The sequence below is a fragment of the Acanthopagrus latus genome, chromosome 19 (assembly GCF_904848185.1).
Source record: "Acanthopagrus latus isolate v.2019 chromosome 19, fAcaLat1.1, whole genome shotgun sequence".
NCBI classification, from domain to species: Eukaryota; Metazoa; Chordata; class Actinopteri; order Spariformes; family Sparidae; genus Acanthopagrus; species Acanthopagrus latus.
The window spans coordinates 2929568-2951956 of record NC_051057.1 but is presented as its reverse complement, the minus strand read 5'-3'; the positions used below and the strand labels follow the sequence as shown (position 1 = coordinate 2951956).

General features: G+C 40.5%; 1 protein-coding gene across 2 annotated transcripts in view; it reads left to right on the top strand.

The window, feature by feature from the left end:
- Window positions 1–22389, top strand: part of vopp1 (VOPP1 WW domain binding protein) — a 67707-nt gene that overhangs the window by 3101 nt on the left and 42217 nt on the right. The gene's annotated exons all lie outside the window — the stretch shown is intronic.

Below are 22389 nucleotides of genomic sequence, written 5' to 3'. Positions count from 1 at the left end.
TTGTAAGAACATGGTAAAGTTACGAATGATATTTACCATGAAACACATCGTGGTGAGGATCATGGAGCAGTAGGAGCTTCAATGTAATTTAAACAACAGAGCCAGCTGAGTTTGCGTTGTAGTGTTACATACTACCCTTGTCATTTCCCACAATTCCTTTTGACTGGCCCTCAATTCTACAGCATTGCTCCAGCATGCTACAATACAAAGAAAATGGCATTACTTACAGGTTTGAAGGTTTGAAGTGTGAACTCAGTGCATCCTGCTTTTTACGTTGCATGTTTCTGTTGTCAAAGTGGCGTTAGCGAAGAAAAACGTAGTTAGTAAGTGGTGTTTAGCCCTCTACCAACATGTTGTTGCGGCCACAGTTAAGTACATACATATCTATGCTCAAAAATTTCTCACCATAATGACATTGTTGGTACAATCTCTAGTATAAAACCAAATGCTTCTTAAAAGAAAATCGCACTTAAAGGCACTAAATGAAAGCCTTCCCAACTAAAATGACCATAGACAGGGGTTTAATTGCTCCTCCTCTCAGATACCTGAGAGGGGGGCGTTCATCCCCGAGGTGAAGTTCGGTGTGTCCAGCAGTAAGATAGTAGTGTTTTGCAATGTCGTTGCTCAGAGCGAAACATGCAAATTACTCTGTTGTTGATTGTAAAAATCAACATCAGTGCCTATATTCTGTCCTAGCTACAGAACAACAGAAGAGACAGTGGTTGCGTTTCATTTTTAATGAGAGCATGCCGGCTGCAGTTCATGCAAGTTTGTGTGTGTGCTAACCACTTCACGTCGGACTGCTTCAGTAACAAGGGTCAGTACAAAGCTGGCTTTGCCTCGACACTGACCCTCATAAAAGAATCAGTCCCAACCATACCGGACCCAGCAACTGCACCTGAGCTACAGGTAAGTGTCACCGTGGTTTTATAGTATTCACAGTTGCCTACGAGTATGGTGAAGTCAGCTGGAAACTGGCTAACTAGTTAGCTCCGCTTCGGTCCACTATGCAATAGTGTTTGAAGCGAGTTTGATATTAATGATATTATGATGGAGCTTTGTTGTCACAGTAAAAAGTCTGGAAACGTGCAGACTGGAGACTGAGACGATGACAACAGTGTCCAAGTGTTTGGAGACTGAGTTGGAGACAAACACAGCTTTCGCTAGCTGTTAGCCGTTAGCTACATGGTAGTAACTATAACAATACATAAGAACAAAGTAACATTATTCAGACACACTAATCATTCTTAAACGTCCTGCTGCAGCCACAGAGTCTGTACTTCTTCAGGAGCCTCCCCTGGGTCCAATTCTGGGTCAAACTGGTTCGGTTGAATGAAAAAATCTCCGAGAGCCATAGTGATACATATATACATCCATCATAAACATTAGCGCATGCTACTGCTAACCCAAAGGGCTTCCCCTCCCTGAGGGTGATGCAGCAGGCAGGGCTCTCCAAGTAGGCATTGACAGACGGAGCTTATTAACATTTAAACGTGCAGGCACAGAAACAGACTGCTCTGAATAGAGCTCTGTAGAGCGACTTTTAGACAGCCGGAATTCAGGACCACAGATGGGGCAATGCATATCGAATACATTGTTGTTGGACCTCTGACAGCTGTGTCAAATTGATGAAAAACAGTATAATATGGGACCTTTAAAACTATATTATATCTATAAAGTAAATATACTGCACTGTGCACTTGCACTGTGCTTAGCAAAGTGTGTTGCTGCATGGGACCTACTTTAACCCTAACCATAACCCTTCTTTTAGTGGATTCCGTAGTCCCATCCTACACTACTTTGCTGTTCATAGCATGAGTGCTGGTACAACATCATAACAGCAATATCCATTTTAGAACCCCGTTTTAAGCATTACTCAAATGCCTCAAATACCATGTTGTACCATGTACCAAGTTGTACAATTTGCATAAAATATCTAATCAAATATTTTTCAGAACAATACTGGTTCAGTGTAGTAAGTTTTAAACATGATACACTTGTGCCAAGCATAAGCTCAAATCTGTGCTTTCTCTGTATGGCTGCAAAAAAAAATAAGTATAACATTATTTTGTGTGTGTGTGCACTATTTTGATTTATTATGGAATGAAGGTGAGCTGTTCAAATTCAATTCAAAGCTTTAAATTCAACTCACTTCAACATGCTGAGTTTAAATTAGTTTACATATTTCACAAAGACAATTAAATACCCACTGTACCAGTGGAGCTGCATGTCATTTATCTCAGGACATGTAGCACCACGTTCAAAAGCATTTGTATGATATTAAAATGCCAAACACAAACTAATTAATTTAGAATGTTTAAAAGTGATTTATTAAGCTTGCTGTCTTCAGAATACAAGTTTGGATGTAAGTGCAGGACATGGAACGGTTGAGCAGAAAAATGTGTTTTATGAAGTGCAGGTTTAGATGATGGCAGTGGAGAAGGAAGTTGAGGGCAGCTGAAAGAAATGTTAGAGTGAGGCTAGCATGAGCAGGGTTGAGTGGGGAAGCGTGGCAGGCGGGGAATGGCTGGCTGGCACACTGACGAGCAGTGAATGGTGATGCTGAGTAACAAGAGGAATGTAGATTAGAGCATGGGAAAAATCTCAAGAAGGCAAAAATACAAGGTGCAAGCCTGAGGTGTGGTCTATATGCACACGGCTATTTTGTAAACAGGGCTTTAAAATAAGGAAGATTTCTGTCCAGATGAGCATTTTAGCACCATTTCAGAAATAATCATACACAACAACATACCTGAAACATATACCTCATGGCAATTCATATACACTCAGCATACATATGATGTTGTAAACATGAAGCAGATTTTGTACTCTGGTCGGTTGCTTAGCTACTGAAAATATTTTGAATAAGTTAGCAGCTGTTTATGTCTTTCTTATTCATCGTTGTCTTACCAATGTTCATTTGCATCTTTATATATATATAGAACCAAACAATGTAACATCCATTCTGTCACTGTACAAAGTCCAATACTCCAATATCACAACACCTACTCCAAATTCACACTTACTAATTATGCTACAATCACTGTTTAATATCTTAATGCTGGACAGAGTTTTCCAAAGGCTCAGTTGTCAGTGACCTGAAACACTGTTTATGTGTTTACAGAAGACCAAAACACATTGTTTTAAGAAATACCTGTGTACACATGGACAGGACCTGAACCTGTAGCTACTACTACAGTGAGATAGTAATCTGGCGGAGTGGAATGAAAGCTTGGGCAGATGTAGTACAGGGTGATGAGTAGATGAGAGGCAGGTATGTAGACAGGGCAGAGTGATGAGCTGATTGCAGGAAGGTGTGTGCACTGAGCAGAGTCAGGAGGGAGAGCCATGCTCTTGCAAGGACACGCACATGGACAAACATGACAAAGAGAGAACTGGCCACGGCTGTAACATGCTGACTCTGAATCTAGTTTAGTGGCTGATGTGGCTCTTCACTCGTTGACACTAAGAGCACATTAAAGGCAGCCTCACACCGTCTGAAGCGTTTGGAGAGACTCGGACGAGGTCAGGAACAAATATGTTTGGTGTGTTCAGCTACGTTGGAAGCTTTTGGAGCCGCTCTGATTGGTGGTGTGCTAGCGAATCAGCGCGGGCACGGGCTTACCTGGGCTGAAGTCCAGGGTCCTCCTGATTTCAGGGGCCTCCCATGTTCAGATTAATAGATTCTTCACGGGCTGCGCCGCCACTGTAAACAAACGTACCCCACTCACAAATTTGCGATGACGTCACACACACACAAGCTGCTGCAGGGCAGAGGTGAGCTGAGCTGCTACATGCGATGCGCTGTGGAGAAATGTCGTCCTGGCACAATTAAAAGTCTGGCTGCATTTCACAAAGAAGGACGACACCTCAGGATCGTCACCTGTAATACCTGTAAAAGGGATCTGTGCGCCAGAGGCGGTAATACAACTAATTTGATCAGCTGACTGGTTCCTAGACCTGTGGCCAATTCCCTTAACATTCTTAATCTGTGCCCAGATCAGCCTTGTGTTTCCCTTAGCCTCATTGATAATTGTTGTGAAGCTAGTTGGCTTTAGCCTTCCTGATCTCTTTGATTACTCTATTTCGTAACGAGGTGAACCTGTGCCTATCACTATCTAACTTGGACTTCAATGATCTTTTCAGTGCAGAGTCTCTTTCCTTCATCAGATGAAATATTTCAGTACTGAGCTAAGAGAATGCATTGGGTTGTTTTTGTTTTTTTTCCTTTGACCCTTCTCGTGAACTCCATATCTGGTACCTTGGTTTTAAACATTTTGCTGTTTGCTCCTGTGTTGCGCAAAGTGAGTATTGTTCCAATCAGTCTGCAGCATTGCTCTTTGAAAATTAGTCATTTCATTTTTTGGAATCCTAAATTGCTCCACAGTTTTTCTTGGACAATTCACGTTAGTAGCTGCATCTCTGGCATGCTGCTGTCATGGCAGACAAAAGGTGTTGATCCCTGAGAGCGGTCCACCATTACTCTCCTGCCTGTTAGGTCGCACTCGAGGATCAACACTTTTTGTCTGCCATGATGGCGGCGCGCTGGAGGTGCAGCAGCAACCATGAGAATGGAACATAATGAGACCAACTGCCAAAGACAAGAGGGAGGACTATGTACAGACACAGTAATGACGGGACGAGGAACAGTCGGAGTGAAGAGGGACAAGGAACAGGTGAGGAAACAAATGGAAAAACACTGGAGAGCAGGAAACAAAGAAAGCTAGCCAAGACACTAGAGGGCAACATTTTAAAAATAAAACAGGAAACTGGAGAACATAAACTGGGATCATGACAAACCTGAGATGAGACTGGAGAAGAGGAGGCGGGATTGGAGTCTGGAGTGTAAACAGTCAGTCACATGACAAGGACTGCACAGCGTGCTGAATGTTAGCGTCAAGCATTTGTGAGCTGAGGATATTTGGAATGAGACCATTTCTTTTTGGTGATTGAAATCGACTTTGGTCAATTCAGATTGTTGACAGGCAGTGTCATTGGGTCCCACATGAACAATAATTCTCTTAATGGAGGAAGGGTGAGATGGTATTAGCTCCTGGATCTTTCCCAGGGTGACGGAGGCTGTGGTACCAGGGAGACAGTGAGTAGCGGTGTTGAAGAAGCAAACATGGAGTGCCTCAGGAGGATGGAGGCGAGACAGTAGCTTCCTGCCGTGTTTACCTCTGCGGGCGGCAGTCCACGGCTCTTTCTGGCTGAGTGTGGAGCGAGCCGGGGCTTTGGACTTAGCTCCCAGTTGGATCCAGTGGTCTGGGGGCTGGGAAAGATCCAGGCAGGTGACAGTCGACTCAATTTCTCCAGCAGTTGTGGTGGTGACAGCGAGGCCTATGGTGACCAGTTAGTCAAGGAGGCGTTCATCATCCTTGATTTGGTACAGGATGAATATTCTCCATTCCAACTCCAAGATTTTCTGGGTCAGGCGGAGACAGCTGTCACATCCGGATGGTGAGGTGAGTCGAGGATTTTCTTGTATAGGCCGGTGGTGGTTGCGACACAGGCCCAAACACTGGGCCTGCTGAGATGGATCAGCGGCAAGCAGGGTTGGTCATGGTGGTAGTATGGGTGGAGATGGCATGAGGCAGCGGGTGGTGTTCGCTGCTAGTCTCCGTTAGCTAGTTAGCTACCAGTAACATTGGTGTTGTCACAAATGTGTGAATCTTTAGGGAAAATGTTGTCACTGTGGCATCCCTAATACATACAACATGAATGAAGCATTACATATTTTAGGCATTTGCTTATTACGTTATTTTACATTCCTTTCAAAATATATAGTATTTCTCTTATGTATAAATATAATAGTGTTTAATGAACAGAGTAATGAGGGGTCAATAGTGTGTATATTCAAAATCAGGGTGAAGTCACCTTTAATGATGGCCTATGGTCAGACATCACATGGTTTTCAGAATGTCTTATTAACTGTTCAAGTCAGTGACAGTTATCAACTAGAGAATTACAATTAGTCACTTCAGTTGGACAACAAATCAGCCTGACGCTGACATCAGCCAAACTGTGCATTGCAGAATAGCTTAAGAAATTGTTTCCATGTATTGCATAAAGCCTTACCTACTTAATTCATTCATCAAAGATTCAATTTAGAAGCTTTTGGCACTTGGCCGACTCATTAGCCATTCTCATGGCTAAAAACAACACACAAATAAGCTAATGTTAGCATTGGGCTAAGCCAAGTTGTCAGACCTTACATATTTCATGAAAATAACAAATCCCCCTGAAACAAAACAAATCATTACCTGTCCAACAGAAAGAGAGAAATCTCTGCATCACTTTTCAAATAATAAAATGTTAAATGCTGAGGATGATCATGCTGCTGTATTCTGTTAATATTGCACATTCTTGAGCTTGCAGGTAGCTGTTCAGTTCAGCTTCATTAGCCTCTTGTTCTGTAAGACCTGATGTGGTTTGGATGTGCGACCAGACCACATATCAGCAGTGATCATGAAGTGTCATAATGTCATAAATTTATCATCGTTATCATGAAATCTTTATCATGAAAATGATTGAGATCGTTTTATAGCCCAGCTTTACTTGATGGCCAGCCCAACGTTTGTGTGTGAGCATTCCCGGATACTTTATCTACACAATACTTTTGTCACACAAATGATGAACTGATGTAAAGCACTGATGGAAAAAAGCAGGAAGACAAGAAAGGAAACAGCTGAGTGTTTTTTAGTAAAATGCAGTAGTGCTGTTTACCGGGGAGCACTGGCCCCCTTTAAGCACCGGATGGTATGTTATATCATATCCTGCATGCATGAAAGCCTATTTAGAAGTATAACTATGCTGGAAAGCTTTTTCTATGGTCGATAGAGATGAGTTGAGATTGAGATATTTTTTCTTACATCACTAAAACATATATACTTCCAAATATGGAGTTACTAATATTTACCCTGAGTTGACTGTAAAACACAGAATTTTAAAAACTGGCTCAAAACCTCATCTAGAGAAAAGACTGATAACATGTTTGGTTCAGGTGAAAATCATGAAACACAACCACACTGTGAGTACTTGGAGTCATAGTTAATTAACTTGTCACTCAATAAAACATGCATATTTTATTAATGGTTTTCCATAATCATTTTAGCAGCATGATTAGGATTCATACAAGATCAGAGTTTTTTTTTTTTTTTTTTTAATTTTATCCAACATTAATGAACTTGTTATGGGTGGTATTGTTGCAGTTCCCCGCGAAAAGTGCTGCCAAATCCAATATGATGCAATTTATTTGTCTTTGTACAATGCTGGGTTATATAACAAAATGAAGGTATGCATTCCCTTTTATTCAACTGTGTCAGCTCTTGCAAGAGCAGCTTGATCTGGTGTGTTATGGTGGAGATGGGTCTTTATTAGCATGTGTGCACAACAGTCAGATTTTAGGTTGCTTGGCCCATTTGTCCATATTATTTGCCTGTGACTGGGCATTAGTCAGGAGCAGCCTTAAGTCTAAGTTACAAGTGACCCATCCTGGATCTCTCTCCTCTCCTCCTTGGGATGAGGGTTAGGGTTAGGTTAGACCACTTTAATACAGCTTGTATTCAACCACTCTTGAAAAGTCCGATTTTGATTAATCAATTCTGAATAATTTTCGACCAGTTTCAAAAATATCATTTATCTAAGACATCCTCAAGTTTTTGATAAATTTCAGTCAACAAGTTGGACAAAAACAAAGTACAGAGACAGCTTTGTTAAGAGTTACTAGTGACCAGGCATGGACTGGCCATCTGGCATACCGGGCAATGCCCAGTGGGCCAACGCACATTTTTGGGCTGGCCTGTCATAATTTAATCAAAAAAGTATATTATAAATCACTTTTATCGACCACGACGGCCCATTGGTTGATTTTCTTGAAGGACATTGGGCTAATCCAATGAAATATCTAATTTTTTCTAAAGGCATCCATCTTCAATATAGACAGTGGACTGAACCAATCAGGATGTAGTACGACAGTGGCCCCACCCCTTCTCTGCGCTGTCATGGAGCAACCACAGAGAAGGAGATGGGGTGCGGAGAAGTTGCGTGCTAAGAGAAGACTCTTACTGTGGATACTTCACAATGTGCTGAAATCACAGACGTGTTTGCTGGAGTTGCTGCTGTAGCCTCCACGTCCTCTGTGACAGTAATGGTCCAGCAACAGCAGGCTGAAGGTGAAGACAGCAGCAGTGGGCAGGAGAGGAGCAGCCAGAGATACAGGCTGACTGACAGGGACAGTGTAGTACAGCTGGTAAGCAGGTAGTAACGTTGAGGTGATGGAGGGAACGTTAGCTTTATTACATGTAGAGCTCTCAATGGGTCGGGTCGGCCCGACAAACCCTGCCGGTGGTGTCTGGTTCGGGCTGAAAAACCCGTGGGCTGGGTCGGGCTGTAATTTTCAGGCCCGTTGAGGAGTACCGTTGAGAGTATGGTGAGCAATGGCAATTGATTAGTGTCAATATTAATTGGTATTGCATGCTTCCCAAAATCTGGCAGCCACGGCACCTTATTCCGATAAAATAGCAAACGGTCAAGGCTGAGAAGTGTTGATGAGCAGCAAGTGTCCATTTTAGACTCCATCATAGCATTTTAGATATTTAGGTTAAAGGTGTGTTGAAAGGCTGCATAGTAGTTTCCATTTGTAGCAACCCTCTATGCTGTGGTTAAACATGTTTTATAAAATAGATTTTAAAACTGCTAAATGATAAGCAATAGCTAAAAAAAGTATAAAAGTATTATTAGCAAAAGGTTTGCCCATGCTGAGTAAGAGTAAGACTGTCAAATGCTTGAAAGGCAAATAGCTTTGCATGAGTTCATAAAGCAGCCCTGATTTTAGCCTGATACAAATGCATGTCATAGCTTTTTAAAGGAGGGAGCACCTTTTAACCTGAAGAATTAGAACTGAGCTGCTATATCAGGGAAATTCAGAAAATACATATTAGAGATGATTTCAGTAAAACGGATAAAGGAATTGAACTACACAAAGAAGACAAAAGTGGTGGAGTTAACAATAGACGCTAAACTTCTGAGATTTAGGATGCTGATGATGCATTATGCTTGAAGAAAGTAGAACTAGGATTGACAGGGTTTGTGAGCGTTTTCTCCAGTCAGGTTAGTAAACATATGCACACCTCACCACAATAATTAGAGTTGGGTTTGGGATAATACATTCTTTCGGGGAACACATACATAAATTACTAGTCAGTTGTGCTCTACTAATTATGAGGGGCCGGTCTAAGCCAAAAATGCCAGGGCCGATTTTTGGTCCCAGTCCAGCCCTGCTAATGACCTTCTATCATTCTGATAGGGGAGAACATTGCATCTTGGTTCTTCTTGAAGTTAATGCTGGATTTAACACAATTGATCACAGCCCATCATTGATCAGTTTACTTCATATGTAGGCATCTCAGGTTCTAGAATATTTTTCATATCTGTCAAATAGAAGGTCTTTTGTTTCTATGGGTTTTTATATGTCATCATCTGCTGCACTGTCATATGGGGTGCCTCAGGGGTCCCATCCTCTGTCCCATCCTGTTTTCTCTGCATATGCTTCCCCTGGGCCAGATCATATGTTAAATTGAATGTATGCCATGAAGAATTTCCAGCAACCAATAATTATTGGAACTGATGATAAGAATCTTGTTTTACTGTCAGTCTTTGAGCAGTTTGGTCCAGTACAATTTGGAGAGTCTAGAAGAGCAACCCGATTACATTTCATCCTCATCCATGTTAGCTAGGTGCTAAACCAGAAGTTAGCTGACTCAGTCGGCCAAGGTCTCAACTGTGCATGCTCTATGGCACCCCTGCTGGACAGCCACTGCCACAGTTAAAGTCTGATTCTGTGGGAAACGTTGGACTCAGAGATATCAGTCATACATTTATCTTCTCTCGTCTTAATTTTTTGACTTAATCGCATGAAACAGCATTTACAGTTGACAGCTACACTACACTGTATTCACTGAAAAGACTTGAAACCTGTGTGCATGAGATAATGCATTCAGGAGATGAAGAGTATCTGTATTATCAGCATAACATTACAGAGCTCTGTTGTCAGAAACTCCAAACCAGAGAACAACCTAAATGACAACCTTTTCAAATTATACTTCAGATCGAATATTATGGGTTAGGGTTAGGGATACTACAGGGCTATAGCCCAGTTTTAATGCTTAGGTCACGAGCTTGACTTTCCCCCAGTGCAACCCCATCCCCCTCTAAATCATTTTACGCACACAGAGAAACATGAAAGTTCTAGTAATTTTTCTTTATCTTTATGTTCATTCTTATGACTGCTCTGGTTGGTAAGAGCCATGGCTCTGGTGCTGTAGGAGAAATACTGAATTCTGGTTAATTACATTTGTTTTGAACGGTCAAAAAAAGTATTTCAAGAATGATATAAATTCTATGAATGTATAGTGATATTTAGCGAAAATCAGAATCAGGACCCCTGAGTTTTTCAGATGAGGCCAAGACATCACATGAATAGAAAGGGAAAGGTGCATGCTAACAACATAGTTTGACCCACGCATTTGGCCCACTCATCAACACAGTCAGTGGTTTCAGTAGCAGCAGTGGCTGTGACACACAAAAACTTTTGTGCCTGATCATCAAAAAACATGCCTCTTATAATCCAGTACTCATCTGACAATCGTCATGTTTTTACATTTTCTTCACTGTCAAAATTATCCAGTGAATGTTGTCTGCACATCCATGGGTGCTTTACAAACAGGAACTATTTAATGGGGCTAATTTGTTGAAATGTCAACTGTTATGAAATTAATTTGTAGTCCACAACAAGTGGAAGTCACATGGCAAATTATGTTTCCTGTTTACATTCTCCAGAGCACTACAGGCCCAGTAGTTTCAATTTGGCCTGCTGGATGCTTTCGAACAAAGAATAATAAAAAATGTGCTTAAAGAAATTATAATCATGCTTATTTTTTGTAAGGTAAAAATGTTCTTTAAATATGTAAGATCCCTAATTATCAGTTAATTTTCATATACTGAGCATGGTTGACAGAGATCAGTTAAGGTTACTTGAGATCCTAGAATCATTATCCATCTTGACAAAACACACTACTATAGGTGTTTGGACACACTGCACTATGAATTGTAATGACGCTGCTTTGCAAATGGCCTGAACAAGAACACCTTTTCTACATCACAAACCTGATGGTGCATTACGTGATCCACATGGATCCACTTGCTGTCTGTCTGGCTGTTCCTTTCTCTGTCCCTGTATGTTTTCCTCCTCCTCATCCTCTTCTCCCCCCTCACCTTCTTCTTCCTCCTCACCTTCTTCTCCCTCCTCACCCTCTTCTTCCTCCTCACCCTCTTCTTCCTCCTCACCCTCTTCTCCCTCCTCACCCTCTTCTTCCTCCTCACCCTCTTCTTCCTCCTCACCCTCTTCTCCTTCCTCACCTTGTTCCTCCTCACTTTCTTCTTCCTCCTCACCTTCTCCTTCCTCACCCTCTTCTTCCTCCTCACCTTCTTCTTCCTCCTCACCCTCTTCTTCCTCCTCACCCTCTTCTCCCTCCTCACCCTCTTCTTCCTCCTCACCCTCTTCTCCCTCCTCACCCTGTTCTTCTTTCTCTCACTTTTTATTTATTATTCTCATTTCACAAGTAACCATCCCTCCTGACTTAACACAGGCAGATAGTGTTGATTACTTTGCTCACTAAACATATTATTTATAGAAATGCAACAGCCAAGACTGATAAAGTTACGTGGTTAACGTCACAACATTGTGTAGAACTAGCTAGGATACTGACATTTGGATATTTGCTTCTGCTTTGTTGAGTTTGCTTTGCTATTTAAACAGAGCGAGACCAGGCATTTACAAACTAAATTTCCTTATTGAGGAGGGTTAGGAACAAAAGTAACACAGTTATGTGCAACAAATCACTTTAACCCTTTAAACCCCAAGGTCCCCGTTTTTAACCCTAAACCTTAAGACATGCAGAACAACCACAGAGCCACTACTGCACTAATTATTTTTTGGGTGCATTGCTCTACTCTGTGTAGAACATTGAGTCACATTAGTTCCGCTTTTGACGCTAGCACATAAAATCGTAATAACCTGATCAATTTATTTCATTGTAATTTTATTATTCAGTCAGCTCCTGTGTCACGCAGGATTTGTACAGGAATTTTTTTCATCACTTCCCACCAAGGATACAAATCCATCTGAAATGAATGGAGAGTTGAAATTCGGTCCCATGGATTGTGAATTTACTGCCAACTTAAATGCTGCCAACATGTCAGGCTTCACATAAGAAAATGGGGCTTTGGACTTGTGATTTCAGCACTAGACAGTTCCCTTTCCAGTGACCCTTCACTTGACAGTAATAGCAGATTTCCGATCTGCTCCAGAAGGTGGTAGTTTATTAATGGTTAGACTTTTATCGCTGCGAAAAGAGACAACACCTTTTTATCCCTCTGATGAGTGCATGTGGGCTCTGTGGGTTAAGTCGTACTCATCTACCAAGACAGCAGCATCGGCCTCGTTCTTAGCCTGTTTCTCGAAGCAGCAATTCACCATCGTGGCAATGCAAGCGCAAATCTCTGGCAAACTCCACATTGGTTTAATCTGAAGGTTTTCTCATGTTCCTAAAATGTTATCGATAAGCTTATGGAATCAACTCATATGCTTGCACGACCGAAGCTTTCACACTTTCATAATTACAAGAGTCTTTGAAACTCAGAGCAGAGAAAGCCTGCTGTGCTTTCCCCATAAGAACGCACTGAAGCATAAGCGCACGGCGTGAACTAGGCCAGTCTTGCACGTCAGCCACTCTCTCGAACAACAGAAAAAAGGTGTAATAGACAAAGGATTTTCGGAAACGGGAGGCTATTTGTCATCCTCCTCATCAGATGCGTAATCGGCCGTAATCACACAGTTTTAACTACTTTTTTTATTCATTTTGAGTCATACACGCTACAGTGCTGTGTTGTAAGGTGTCTGCTGATGTTGCATAACTTTTGGGGTGAGATGTGGAGCATGTTAAGACGCTTAAAACACAGTGTAAAGTTCTGACCCCATGCTGTTAGCTGTCAATGCTAACTCTCCTTTCGCGGAGCCCTGTAATGGTTGGACCAAATGTGTTTGCGTCTTCGGTACTGGCAAGTGAAGGGCAATGAAGCTGCATGTTTAAATTGAAGGAAGTTCTCCTTTAAGGTGTGTGTAAGTATACGCGTGGGTTAGTTAAGAGAGGGAAAGCGAGAGAGCCAGACAAAGGGGCCAAAGCCCATAGCAGTGGCTAAGCTAACACTTTCTGCTCAACAGCGTGGAGAGACTCAGATCAGTTCATAATGAGCTAAAAGGAAAGCAAGCAATGGGAAATGTTTTACAATGCAAAACTAACAGCAATGAAAAAGGATTCAGGGGTCCACAAATGCACAAATCATTGTAGCTCACATCATAGAATACACACTAAGTATCTGCCCAGACTCTAAATAGGCCTCACTTGTAGTGTGTCCTCTATAATCCAGCTCGCTTCCTCAGCGTGGATTACAGGCAGTTGCAGCATCCTGTGTTGGCCGTCAAACATGGTCGACAAGGGCATAAAGAAAACGGACAAAGCGAGTGTTTTCTTACTATTCTGGATCCGGAGCATGTTTGGCAACACGGGGCACTTTGACTAGTCCAGTGAGATGAAACACTGCAGCTTTTAGCAGTCGAGACGTCTGGTTGCCCCCTTTGAGTAACAGTTGCGCTGACGAAAGTCGATGCATCCTGCAACATGTAACTCTGGGACTGGCAATGGACTGGGCACACAGTTGCTCTTGTTTTCTCTCCATTCATCCGGTTATTGCGGAACTGATGATGCATTCAGATGCACTCTCAGACAATGGGAGATGGGAGTTGTCAACCCTTGGGGGGGGGGGACTGTGTCAAGCAGGCGCGACCTACTGGGCGTTAGGGTCGTTGCACTTTCCTTTTCCTATCAGGCTTTATTAATGCACTGAGCCTGCATTTGAGCTGTGTTCTGATGTCAGAACCATGTGAACGGTCCCAACATATTACACGATTTAGTTCAGTTTAAAAAGAAATGCTCCACCAGCCTCATGAATTTGAGAAATTCAAAATTTTAATTGCTCTGTTTCGCACAGTATTTTCTGTAAAATAAAATTTTCTGTTTTTAGTGTTTTAAAGTTACAAACTACAAAGCACTAAATAACTCTACATAACTACATAGTGCACCTTTAATATTCTGTAGTACTTATATTGACTTTATATTAATATAAATTACAAGAAACTCTCGATGAGGGAATACACAGTTACAGATGCTACTGGAGTGGCAGCTTAACTGAAGGATGATCTCAGGGCTTAGACTTGCTAAGGACTCATTTGCAAGTAATGTCTAGTTACACTGCCATTACTGTGGCAGCAAACCCACATTTTCCCAGATATTTGGGTTGATCCCACATGGCAGTCCCCCCCTCCAGCTGATCAGAGCTGTTTATATAAATGTGTGAGTGGTTGTGACAAAGGCTTTGGGGAAAATAACAGCAACATACCACTTTAGTCTGACCAGTGAAGATAAATGCACATGTAAATGAACCTGACTGACACTACTTTGACATTACTGATGATTACAAAATCAACAAACGTTTAATTAAGGATTTGTTGTGTCTTAATCAGATGCATAATTTACTACATATCTGAATCTGATGAAAATGTAAAAGAAGAATATTGTGTATTCTGTACTAGCAAGAGGTGTGGTGTAGGCTGGAGGTGGCTGACTGCACGCACTGACTGGCTGTGCCCATTTTAAATAAAGATTTTCTCTGCACTGACCTGTCTATATCTTGAATATGTCATATTAAATATATAATACATGACTTTGAACAAATGGCCTACATGTTTTGGTGTGTAAATGATTCATATTTACCAAAGGTTTTGGGATTGCTCCTGTAACTGGGCTCAGTCTATAGGCCTGTAAGTGTTCTCATGGAATCATAGATTGACCATTTTCACTTAGAAATGTAAGCAAATTTACATTTTACATTCAGTGGATAGATTAGTATTTTAAGTACTAAAACCTGTTTATCTTCCAGTAATGTTAGACAGTAACAACTGCCTGCTAAGTCATGCATGAAATAAGAGACTTCCCTTGGCTGATATTCCTCCTCACTTTTTTCCCCACTTGAGGCCAAACACACCCTAAGGAGGGCTATTACAAAATTGAAAGGATTTATCTATCTATCTATCTATCTATCTATCTATCTATCTATCTATCTATCTATCTATCTATCTATCTATCTATCTATCTATCTATCTATCTATTGCATCCTGCAACTTCAAAGGCAAAACGCATCCTGATCATGGCACACACACTCCAGCTTCTAAAGCTTTAATGTTCAGTGAAGAACCTTTTGAACTATTCATCCCCCCCCCGTATTCCTCTAGCCAAAACCCATCTGAGCCGCTTTTAAAGCAGGAAAACACATTCTCTGGTTGCGTAACGGTCATTTTTGTCCTATGGGAGCACAGAGGGACATTTTCTTCCGCTGTCAGCGCTTTCACTGAGCTCTAATTAGAGAAAGACAATGAACAGAGCTGGATGGTGACCATTGCTGGCAGAGTACTGGGGAAAGGATAACAATTAGGTCCACACTAGTTTAGATTGATAGGAACAAAGTGGAATATTGTGAAATTAAAGCTTGTTATTGTAGCAATTGTTTGTCTCTCTATAGAAGAAATATAAGCTTTATATTATATGAGCATTGCAGTTATGTCCTTGTTCTTTGAATGTGCTGCACATGGTTTGTTAATGAAATGGTCCTCATTTGCCTGTACTCATCCATCCTGCCAGAGGTGACATTGTTAACTGAGTGATAAGGAGGCTAATGTTAGCCTGATTATTGCCACAAGCTTTTAGATTCTGAGGTGGATTCAGAGGGAGGATCAAGGCTGAATGTTCTTTTAGAGCCTGGGCTGTGCATAGGATCTCCTTCAGTAGCACTGAGGCCAGCTACAGCAGTTGAGTGCAGCCAGAATAGTGGGCATAGTGATGCAGAGAGGAAGGCACATACATAGAAAGCCCTTGACGTTAATGGCACATCCTCTCATAAGCATTTGCATGTGTGCTTTTTAATTGCTGTGGCTGGCGTTTAGCAAAACATTCATGGTCTCAAGAAGATTACAGCGGTACTTTGGTGCTTTTCTCAGATCAGAATGCAAATTCTCATAACTATTAGTTCAACCTCCACAAGATTTAACATTTGTGCACATCATACTAGCAATTTCTCCTTCCTCGGAACAAACTGCAAACGCTTTTGGACATGTGTCAGTTGCTTCCATACAATTCTCTGCTGTTTTATAACATTATCATTTGCTTATGTCATGTCAGTCAAAATGAACTATACTTATGGCTGCTGAATAGTCGTTCCCAATAAAACTAATCTTCATTTCATTGCTTGAGTCATTACATACACAATTGCTCTCGGGTGAACCTCAGCTTTCACTCACGAGGAGGTGTGTGAAGTATTAGTTGTAACCAATGACAAGCCACTTGTTCAGAGTCACTAAGGGATGAATCCCATGAAGCCTCACTTGGCAAGCATATATGAACCAAGCAGGACATAGAGTGTACCATTTCTACAATTCTGTGACAAAGAGGAAGGGGAAGGGGACAAAACAGGGGAAGAGGGAGAAGAGGCCAAATACATAGGCAGATTCCTAATGAAATTAGGGCTACAGTTGTGGACTATGTTGTCAATCTCAGCCTCACAATGGCTGAGGCTGCTCGGAGGGTGCAACCAAATGTTGGAAGAACCACTGTGAATTCAATCATTCAAACATTTCATAGGGAGAACAGGTATGTAGAGTATTGGACGGTAATCCAACATCTCATAATAGCTCATGTTTGCTGTACATTACTGTAATTTAACTCTGCAAGACATGGGATTGAAAGACAACCTCGCAGAGGTGGAAGAGGGCCCCTTTTTACCCCACAGCAAGAGGAAGCCATTTGTTCAATGGTGATTGCAGACAATGCAATAAGGTTGAAAGAAGTGTGTCTAAGTTCTGACCTTTATTTTGCGTTGGAAAACACTGAGAGAAGACCTCTCATTATGATGACACTGGCAGTTTCATTGACATGAATACTTTCTTTTGAGCAATGGACTATCCATTTTGAGCAAGTGACGTGCTTTTGCAGGTTATCCACACTTTGAGAAATGCACTGACTGCTGTGCAGATGTTAATAGTGATGTGGGAAAAGCACCAAAGCGACTGAGAAAAACTGTAATCTTAGTGACATTGGAGACCATGTGATATTTTCTACAACACCAGGTCCAAAACTGTCTACCCAACCAATGTATTGAAAACTAGATGCCGAATTGCTTTAACGGCTTAAATTCTTAACTTTCACAAGAAATATATAAATCCGATGGGCAGACATGTCCCATAGGTCCCCAGAGAATGAATCCTATTGAATTTGGTGATACGACAACTTGGCATTTAGCAGCAGTAACAGGTTTAATTTGTAGTTTTAACTGAGATGTCTCAACAATTTTTTGATGGACTGCCATGAAATTTGGAAAATGTCCCCTCTCTATGCAACTTGGAATTATGGGAAGTTGTGCCAGAAACCTTTATGCTGCTTCTACATGAAATTTTGCTACAGATCACTTTGACAATTCTCTTACTTTCCATTGTGCCACTATCAGAAGTAATTTAAATTCCCCCAAAATATCTGCAATTTTACTGTCATTCCTATCAGCCTCAGCTACACGTATGTACTGTACTGTTAAGTAGCAAATGTTAACGTGTTAAACTAAGGTTGTGAACATTTGAAACATTAGAGCTGCTAAACCATGAGTCTTTCCATTATTAATATGATTATATAAAAAATAAGAAAAACAAAAAACAGCAGTTTGTATAGCATTTTGTATGATTATTTTTAACAGTGAGTGCAAATCTTTTTTTTTCCTACTCTTAAATATCTTACTGAAACTTGCACTGAACTAACAAATGAAATATTTGTGTTGTTTATTTCTTGCCAGACCACTGGCAGCACTTCTACTTATATTTCCTTCAATTTTTTTTATCAAAAAAGTTCAAAGAGAAGTTAACATCTGTATGCACATCAGTTTTTATTAGTACATTTTTTTTCCTTAGAAATAACTTATTTTAAAGCTTGCACTAGGCTTGTGATTGGGCTTACTTCAAAACTATTCCCAGACATATTTAAAATGCTGTCTACAAATGCCAAATATAACCACTATTTAGCTCTATAGATGCACATTTTTTATGAATGACAGTAGTGCTGAACTGAATACATTGCATTTTCTGTGACTAGTCTACTTCAAAATAAGCTGAATTGTGTTTTTATTTCTATTGCATTTTAAATTAATGTGAAGCAACAAAAGACAATAGTTAGATACAAAAATAATTACCTATAGTAAATATAGTATACTGTATATTGTATTATGTTATTATGAAATTATAAAATTTAGCATTTAGCTCAAAGAGTTTCTGTGCCTAAGTGCAGCCTCACAGAGTATCTAGCATAGCTTTCCTCTAGCCCCTCATGAGCCGGAGATGCCTCGTGGTCTAACAGACAGATCATAGACAGAAATGTACAGAACACATTCTTGCTCCCGTGAAGATGGACCCATTACCTTCCCTCTTCTGCCACTCTCTGGTCAGGTTTTTTTTTGTTGTTGTAGTTTTGTTTTGTTTTAACCAAACTATGCAGTGGTACAGAAAGTAGGCATTTGTGACACTATGGCGGTGATAGGGCGGAAACTGAACCCAAAACTTGTCCCGATGTGCTGGATGGCATCTTGCATCTCAGCCACCGCTATCAGTGTATGAATGCATGCATGGATTACTGTAAGTAGCTTTGGACTAAAGCATCAGCTCAATGCCCTAAATGTAAGTGTAAATGAGAAAATCTGTCCACAGACAAATGGATGGATGGACAGACAGCCAGACATAAAAATAACTGCCTGTCAAAACTGCTTCTCAAAGTCAAAGTCAACCTTATTGTCAATTCTGCAGCATGTACAGGACAAGCAGAGAATCGAAATTTCGTTACTCTCAACCTCTAGTGACTTAACATATAGAAAAGAATAAACATGTATAAATATATAGAAAAATAGAAAAATAAATAGACAACGGGGTGGTTCTTGCTACAAGAGACGTTTCCAGGAACCCATTTTACCATGATGGCATGTGCACACGCACACACACACACACACACACGTGGTTTTATGTAGTTGTGCGGACCCCATTCGTGGAGTTCTTTGTGAGGGCCACCACTTCCACTATAGCTAGAATGGTGCAAAAAATAAATCTAACACTAGATGGGAGTGGGGTGTCAGAATGTGACTTTAAATTTCAGAAAACACAAAGTAAAAAAAATATTTTACTTCTACAGTTGTGAGGACCGAAGCCTGTTGCCGGGCAGATTTGTGTGTTTTTGTAGCGGTTGATCCTCACAGCTCCAAGCTTCCTCACCAAGCCAAAGTCAACTCAGCATTCAACAGATTTGTTAAATGGGCCTCTGAGCAGTTTCTTCCTTCAGTTAAAACTTATTTTTGTCTGTGGACATATGATATTTAATATTGAAATGCCAATTTATCCAAGTTTAAATGGTCCAATAAGAATGTTCAATGTTCTGTGCATGAAACAATGCCAATAAAGCTACATAACAACCTGAAAGTGACCTCATCAATTGTGTTATTCAGTTCAAAGCTTTTATTTTCACTATTTTGTGAGACTATTAAGATGTATTAATTTGTCCTTAATGACTAGCATTGCAACTTGGGGTTTCTGCACTTATTTTAGTCACTAATTTTAGGTCATCAGTTTTACTACTAGTCTAGTATATTAAAAAAACAACAAAAAAAAACCAATTCTCTCTCACTCTGTCCAGTTGGTTACGTAAGGGATAATGTATAGATCGCCGGTTGTTCTTGAGAAATGAACCCCAACGGGATGTACCCCACTAGGATGACCAACTAACTTTGCATTACCGCTTATTACACGGTTTACAAGTGAAATAATTTGACACCGTAAAGCAACCTTTGGGTTTTCCGAAAAGGCACTACTTTAACTAGTTTCTATCATTAGTATTATAATTATTAACTTGTACTCCTTGTAAACCCCCATTTATTTAAAACATTTTTCTGTGAACTGGAATTAACCCAAGGTGCCATTTAGTAATCTTAGAGAAATGTCATAAGATATTATGAAACTCAAACTCATATTAAACAAATTTATTGTAGGCAACACGTTTACAATTTCTGCGCCCATCACACGTCTTGCATGTTTGCACATCTTTGTGCAGTTTAAACACCAACACTTCTTGCTGCAGTGAAAATCACTTGACAGGATTTCTGCACATCTTTGTGCATTTTGAACACAAACACTTACTGCTACAGTGAAAATCACTCAACAGGATTTCTGCACATCTTTGTTCATTTTGAACAGAAACACTTCTTGCTGCAGTGAACATCACTCGACAGGATTTCAGCACATTGTGCATTTTGAACAGAAACACTTCTTGCTGGAGTGAACATCACTCGACAGGATTTCTGCACCTCTGTGCATTTTGAACACCAAACCAGTCCAAACTTCATCAAATGAACAAACTTCTTATGAATTCTTTCTCTTTTGGGAAGTGATTGTATTGTACACTTGATTTTTTATATCTGTCCATGAGCGCTGCTTCAGAGCACGTTCAGCTTGTAATGCTTTCATGCACTCCTCTTTCCCAGGAATTCGTTGAAGTGTGATATACTTCCCCAACTGCCTCCATACAGCTTCTTTCTCCTGTTTACTCCAGGGCCTTCGACAGACAACTTTTGGAAGATCCATATCTGTAACAGAAATCACACATGCCATCCATATTATTTATGAATTCAAGTGGTCATAATGTAAAAATCTTATTTCTACGCTACATTTTTGCAAACCCTTGGCAACTATGAGTTCAAACATTATCTCATGATCTGTCCTGTGATGTTTTATGAAACATGCTGCCTGTGTTTTCAGTGCTTCAACATTTCTAACACTTTGATACACAAATGTCTCTTGCATAAATGTGCAGTAAAACAATAAAACCAATGACCAGAGACTTTTTAATCAATCCGGGGAAGCTAACAACTAAAAAGTGGATGTACTTCATTACTGATTTAAAAATCATGCAAATCGAGTATTGCTAAGTGAGACATGCAACTGGATGTTGCATTAATGTCTGCATTTTGATGAAATACCCAGAAACGTAAAGTATAGCCACATGGTTATAAATAGCATACTACTCTCCTGGAGAGAATGTAACATTTGATCACCACCTGGTCATAAATACACAAGGAAGTCTGTGGAAATCTAACAACTGTAGCAGTCACATTAATTTGTTTGAATTAAAATTGAAGCTTCAGGTGTATGCTGAACAGAAGAGCAGTGCTGCCTTTGTCATGATTCCTGTTTGTGTTTGTCTTTGTATCTGGTTTTTGGTTTCTTGTCTATGATTTCCATCTTTTTATCATGTCTTGTTGTATTTTGTGTTTTGTTTTTCCTTGTCTTGTGTCTCATGTTCTGATTTTCCATGCCCTCATGTGTCCTTTAAGTTCTCCTTTGTTCTCCCCTCTGGCTCCCTCTGTCTGTTGTCTTGTTCCCTCCTGGTCTGTTCTTCTGTGCTCCTCCCCCTCATTATCACACCTGGCTTCCTTCCTCCTCTCTCCTCACCTGTGCCTCGTCATGTCATTAGTGTCTGTGTATTTAGTCTCTGTGTTTCCCCTCACTCTTTGTCTGGTCATTGTATTCTGTTTTCTGTCTGCTGTCTTCTGGTTTAAGTCTTTGGATTACCCTTGTTCCATGTTCCTGATTCTTGCTCCTGATCCTGTTCATGCTTCTGTCCCGTTTTGGTATGTTTTGATTTTGAATTTCCCATGTTTAAGTTGAACTTTGAATTTTTGGTTTGTACTTTGTCTGGCTGTTTTCTTTTGCTACTTTTTTTCTCGTTCTTAGTTGCTACTTTGTTTTTTCATCCCTGTGTGTCTGCTTTTGGTTTTTGTAACAGCTTTTCAATAAAGCTCGCCTTTTGTTCTTCTGATTTTGCCTCTGGTGTTACTGCATTTGGGTCCACCTTTCCCTTCCATAGTTTTCCCTTTTACCCCGACGTGACAGCCTTGGGGCTCTGGATGTACACAAATCACATTTATATTAATAAAAAATGTTTTAAAATGAACCGATCAGTCTGCATTTTCAATTCAATGTTTAATACAAGCAATATGTCTCCGGGTCTGCAGACACAGAGGCTGTTACTAGAGTAAAGCAGATCAGACCCACTGGAATTAATTTAAAGAGGAATTAAATGTATACATGATGGAGATTTAATTTGGATTTAAAATCAGAATAAACCACCCACTTACTTAGGA